Consider the following 6,141-nt stretch of genomic DNA (forward strand, 5'->3'; position numbering starts at 1 on the left):
CTATCATTTCATCTACATATAGTGATATTTTGCTTTCTTCCTTTCCAATTTGTATCCCTTTGAACTCTTTTTGTTGTCTTATCGCTCAGCTGGTAATCAAGTACTATATTGATTAGGCAGGGAGAGAGTGGGCAGCCTTGTCTTATTGCTGATTTTAGTGGTATTGCTTCAATTTTTTTACCATTTACTTTGATGCTGGCTACTAGTTTGCTGTAAATTGCTTCTACTATGTTCAAGTATGTGTTTGAATACCTGACCTGTAAAAGACTTTTAACATTAAGAGGTGCTAAATTTTGATAAATGCTTTCTCAACATATAGAGAGACAATCATGCGATTTTTTTTGTTGGCTTTGTGACCCACTGTATGGTCTATTTTGGTGAAGGTGCCATGAGATATTTAGAAGAAGGTATATTTTTTTGTTTTAGGATGAAATGTTCTATAGATGTCTGTTAAATCCATTTTGTTCATAACTTATGTTAGTTTCATGAGTCTCTTTTCAATTTCTCCATTCATAATCTGTCTATTGAGGACAGTGAGGTATTGAAGTCTCTCACTATTATTGCCTGTGGTGTAATATATGTTCTGAGCTTTAGTAGAGTTTCTTTTATGAATGCGGGTGCCCTTGTATTTGGAGCATAGATGTTATAGATTGAGAGTTTATCTTAATATATTTTCCCTTTTTTGAGTAAAAAGTGTTCTTTCTTGCCTTTTTTGATGACTTTTGGTTGAAAATCTATTTTATTCTATAATAGAATGGCTACTCCACCTTGTTTCTTGGGACCATTTGTTTGGAAAAAGTTTCCCAAACTTTTAATCTGAGTTAGTGTCTGTCTTTGTTGCTGAGATGAGTTTTCTGTATGCAACAAAATGCTGGATCTTGTATATGTATCAAATCTGATATTCTGTATCTTTTATTGGAGAATTGAGTCTATTGATATTAAGGGATATCAAGGAATAGTGATTGTTGTTTCCTGCTATTTTTTGTTTCTAGAGGTAGAAAAATGTGTGTGTGTGTGTGTGTGTGTGTGTGTGTGTGTGTGCTTTCCTTTTTCGGTGTCTGTTGCAAGAGGATTAGTTTCTTGATTTTCCTAGTGAAGTATCCCCTTTTCTCTGACTGTTGTGTCAATAATTTCTATGGTATATTCTACTCCTGACATTTACTTCTCTGTTTCTTGTATTACATTGGTAATGCTAGCATCTATGACTCCTGTGTCTTTCCAGGGTTTTCCAACTTCAGGGTTGTCTCTTTTTGTTATTTCTTCATTATTTATATTTCTCTTTGCAGTTTTTTTCATTTGGTTGTGCTTTCCAGTAGCTCTTTAAGTGATTGTGTGTGTGTGTGTTTTCTCCTTAAGGGCTTCAACTTGTTTGTGTGTGCTCCCCTGGTTTTCCTGTACTTCTTTCATTGTATTATTTATGTGCTTTTCAAAGATCTCTATCATCTTCATGAAGTATGATTTTTAAGTCTAAATCTTGTTTTTCTGTTGAGTTGGCATATCCACTATTTGAAGTGGTGGGAGAACTGGGATCTGATGATGCCAGGTTGTCTTGGTTTTTGTTTCTTAGAGTCTTTTTATAGATGATCTTGTTGTCTCTTACTGGTTCTTGTCTCTCATGTGGATCTGTGGGCCCATGGTCTTCAGAGGGAGATTCTTCCTAGGTATTTGTCTCTTTGGGTAGGCTGTGAGTTTTGATGGCAGAACACAGTTTTGATAAAACTGGGCTTGGTCTAGATGTGGGCTGGAAGTGTGTGCTCCCAGGCAGTACCTCTGCCTGTGTGTTGTGAGAGTTCTGGGTGGTCTCTCCTGGGGTACACACTAGGCAGAAGAAGTTGACTCACCCTTCCACTTAGGTCAGGAGTGCTCCTACAGCTCTTCTGAGCTCCCTGTTACCTGTGAATGGGCAGGCCACTGGCCCTGATAATACTCATAACAACTATTCTTTTAGTAGAAATAATCACTTTTGTACTAGGAAACATAAAATGGAGTCACAGCACCGTGTTTATTATAAGAGTCAAGTGACTTGTAAGGGAGAAAGATGCAGTGAATACACTAAAATAGTACTTGGTTTTTGTCTCATAATTTGACAAAGGTACTCTTGGATAGAGATTGACATGATAGTTCTTATGAAAGAAAACTGTTTTATGTTAGGTGGGTCTGCTGTCATATAAAATGATGTATTTCATTCATTAATGCTTATTGTGGAATTCCATTAAAATATGATGGTAATTAATTAAGAAAGAGGTATAATATTGAATTATTATGTAAAGACTTAGCTTCAATGAAATTATATATGATATTCACATACATACTTTTTATACACACATTGTGTTAATATTTTGCATCTTACACTTTAAAAGTAAACTAAAAGTTTATGTTTATATGTTTAACCTCTTTGTTTGCTGATATAATTATTATTGATTACTTGACTAGAAAACTAATACACAGAACATTGTGAGGTTTGTATACTTTACTTTGGTTATAACAAATGTAAATTTGAACGTTATCAGCATTGCCCCTATTGTGTTTTTTGGGATAGCTAGGTCCTTATATTATATATACTATATATTTGATTTATTCTCATTAATTTCATTTTATTTTTTCTTGATGCCTTTCCTTTTAAGTTACTTTTCATTGTGCAAATTCAAATTTTTCATAAAAAGAACCAATAAAATCAAGATTATTTACAAAAGAAAATCTTAAGAAATGTTCCTGAAAAAAAAAAAATGATCAACTTCAAATACATAGTGGATAGGCTCATGTATAGACAGTGAACAGTAAAGTGAACTGTGTGACTAATTAGGAAGTATGTCTGAAGACAGAACAATAGAAGATGAAGAAAGAATTGTACCTGCCTCTCCTGCATGGCTCCCTTTGTGTTCATTCTGACATAGGCACAGGCATCTCTGGTAGTTGCTGACTTTCAAGAAGCCTTTGTTCCCTTAGCTACATGATACAATAGCTCACTGGGTTCAGGCAAGGTATACATAAAGGCACCCCAGTCTCTATTTGCAAGTAGATGAGGGACTCAAAGAGGAAAAAGCGTGCTTTGGGAAAAGTGAGGCATCTTGCCACATATGCACATGTTCTTTTGGTAGTAAAAGTCTGCCTTAAGAAACTCATAGTGAAATGATTTTAAACAAATAAATAGAAAGCTCAAAAACAGACTAGCATAACCTCATCAATATCATTAGAGCACACAAATGCAAAACAGACCCCAAATACTGGCAATTTCACAGCAAAAAATAAGGATTCTTATGTAACAGCACTCTTCTACTTGCAACTTCCTGTGTGGTATAAAAATCTCAAAAACTACATAAGTATCTTTAGACAAGATATATGTACTGACATATTAAGATCAAATTATATTTGAAGTATGACAAAATCTTTAATTTTCATTAAAAACGTAGTATTTTTTATCATTATTACATGACTATATAACACATAAATGTGTGTTATTATATACACTCTTACTATCAAAAGATGGTAAAACAATGTCCGAAATATAAATTTAAATTGGAAATCTTTTAACTGACATTAGCAGCTTGAGCTTCCAATGCAAGAATGACTTTCAAGAGAGTGGCTCCTTAGTTCAGAAACTCAACCCAAACCTTGAATCTCTAAATAAATTGGTTGACAGCTTAATTTCTGATATGAAATAGAAAACTTAGTCTCCAATTTAGAATGTGACAACAGTTTGTTTATTCTTGTATACATTAAAGAAAATGTATATAAAATGCAAACTTAATGAACATGTTTTTGTTCATTTATATATGTGTATGCATATATATAAGCATATATATTCTATTATATATATTGTTTCTTGAAAGAAATTTTTGGCTTTATTAGTATCTAAATAAAATGAATTTAATGTGCCTGTGAGCCTTCCTTTTTTTTTTCTAATTAAAAAAAAATTGTATTTACTTAGAAGCATTCAGAATGTCAACAAAACAGTCACAATTTTTTTTTTTTTTTTTTTTTTTTTTGCAATTACAGAGTGGTATTCAGTTAACAGAACAATTATCTTCTTATAAGCTGCATCAGAGACAACTGAAGATGTAAAAAAAATAAAAAAATAAAAAAAAATAAAAGCCCAAAAGAAAACCAAAAGGAAAAAAATGGAAACACAAAACAAACAAACAAACAAACAAACAAAAACCAAACTACTGTCCCCATATATAACTAATTTGTGCTGTGCACCAACAAGAACCTGCTTTAAATTTCCATGCCAGTTTACAACCCCCAGACTGTAGCAGGCAAGGTTAGTGGCTATTGAAAATACCACCAGGACAGGGCTATCTAAAGACATATTCGGTAGTGTGCTAACTATACAAAAAAAGACACTGTACAGTTTAAAAACAAATCTTACACAGCCTTACATTTCAATTTTTTTCTTTAAAAGGAGTGAGTTGTGTACAGGGGGGTTAAATGCTTTATAGACAAGATAAAAACTGCGCTAGAACCAACTTATTCATCATCATCATCTTCTTCTTCATCTTCATCTTCCTCTTCATCCTCCTCCTCATCTTCTTCTTCCTTCTTTTTCTTCCTCTTTTCAGCCTTGACCACCCCCTTTTTCGCTGCATCAGGTTTTCCTTTAGCTCTGTAGGCAGCAATATCCTTTTCGTACTTCTCCTTCAGCTTGGCGGCCTTCTTCTCATAGGACTGCTTGTCATCCGAGGCAGTGTTGTTCCATGTTTCTTTGCGACATCACCAATGGATAAGCCAGGATGCCCACCTTTGATTTTTGGGCGGTACTCAGAACAGAACAAGAAGAAGGCCAAAGGAGGCCTCTTGGGTGCATTGGGGTCCTTGAACTTCTTTTTGGTCTCCCCTTTTGGGGGGAATGTAGGTTTTAATTTCTCTTTCATAACGAGCCTTGTCAGCCTTTGCCATATCTTCAAATTTCCTTTTTTCTTTAGCAGACATGGTCTTCCACCTCTGAGCACTTCTTGGAGAACTCTGAGAAGGTGACAGAAGCATCCGGGTGCTTCTTCTTGTGCTCCTCCCGGCAGGTTTGCACAAAGAATGCATATGAGGACATCTTGCCTCTCGGCTTCTTAGGATCTCCTTTTCCCATGTTTAGTTGATTTTCTTCCGCGAGGCACAGTCGCCCAGTGCCCGTCAATCTCTCGCTTTCCCCAGCGCTGTCTCTGTGGAGCTCAATGTGAGCCTTTCTAAGAGAGCTGGAAAAATGGCAGGTAATTGACCATGAAGTCAGAGCATATTAATCACAAGCCAATAGTTTAAAACATAATAAATTCATGTGTTTAAAGAAAGATGTTACTATTTTAATAATAATAAACTGATGAATAGGATAAATGGCTTTAAAAACCCATCTCTGTGTCAGTTTAAATAGTAATCAGGTTTTATGTGTTCTTAGAACAATAAGTGAAGTCTCCCAAACCACTTTCCCTTAGGGCTCCCTGTACAAGAGGTGGCACACATGTGCTCTTTCCCAGTAGCATACATCTGCCCAAGAACTGCAGCATGTGTTTAGAATTAATCCTGACCTTAAACTTGGCTCTAATTGCCATTAAAACTGTTAATCACGGATAATTGCCAATTATTAAATAATTCTCTGCTATAGAAGAATCAATATCCTGGAACTGTCAGGAAGGATTTCATAAACATACACTGAATAGAGTAAGGAGAAACAAATGGCTCATGCTTCCAGGGTTATAAAACCAGGGTGACTGGCTTCAGTTGAGCTGGAACAGCCAGAATGAGGTTTATAAAGGAAGACTCGCTGTTTCCCCAAATAGGCATCACAGGCTTTTGGCAGATGGCAGAACTTTTGGTCTAGATGGCTCTGTTGTGCTTGTATTGGTGCATCCTTAGGGATCTTTCCTAATTAAATTTTGCCCCTCCTATGCCTGCTGAGAACTTTCTAAGACTCCTTCCCAGATAGGACAATTCATTACTCAGGGTTGGCTTTCTTCGTGGAATTAAGAAAATGACATTATTAAAATTTCAGCATTGTGACATCTGTAACTGTCAGACAACAGACACTTAAAGAAACCCTCAAGAATTTAATAACTTTACAGGGAAGTTCTGAGAAACAAAAAGCATGTTCCTTTTTGAAAGGAATCTTATTGTCTGTACTGTAAATACACCCAGAAGACATGGGTGCTTAGTATA

General features: G+C 35.4%; 1 pseudogene across 1 annotated transcript; it reads right to left on the reverse strand.

The window, feature by feature from the left end:
- Nucleotides 1-4,467: 4,467 nt before the first annotated feature.
- LOC308432934 (high mobility group protein B1-like) lies at nucleotides 4,468-5,080 on the reverse strand (annotated as a pseudogene). The gene has a single exon. The product of its transcript is annotated as a high mobility group protein B1-like (transcript).
- Between the last annotated feature and the right edge of the window lie 1,061 nt (nucleotides 5,081-6,141).

The sequence above is a fragment of the Micromys minutus genome (genome assembly GCF_963924665.1).
Source record: "Micromys minutus genome assembly, chromosome: 19".
In the NCBI taxonomy this organism is placed as follows: domain Eukaryota; kingdom Metazoa; phylum Chordata; class Mammalia; order Rodentia; family Muridae; genus Micromys; species Micromys minutus.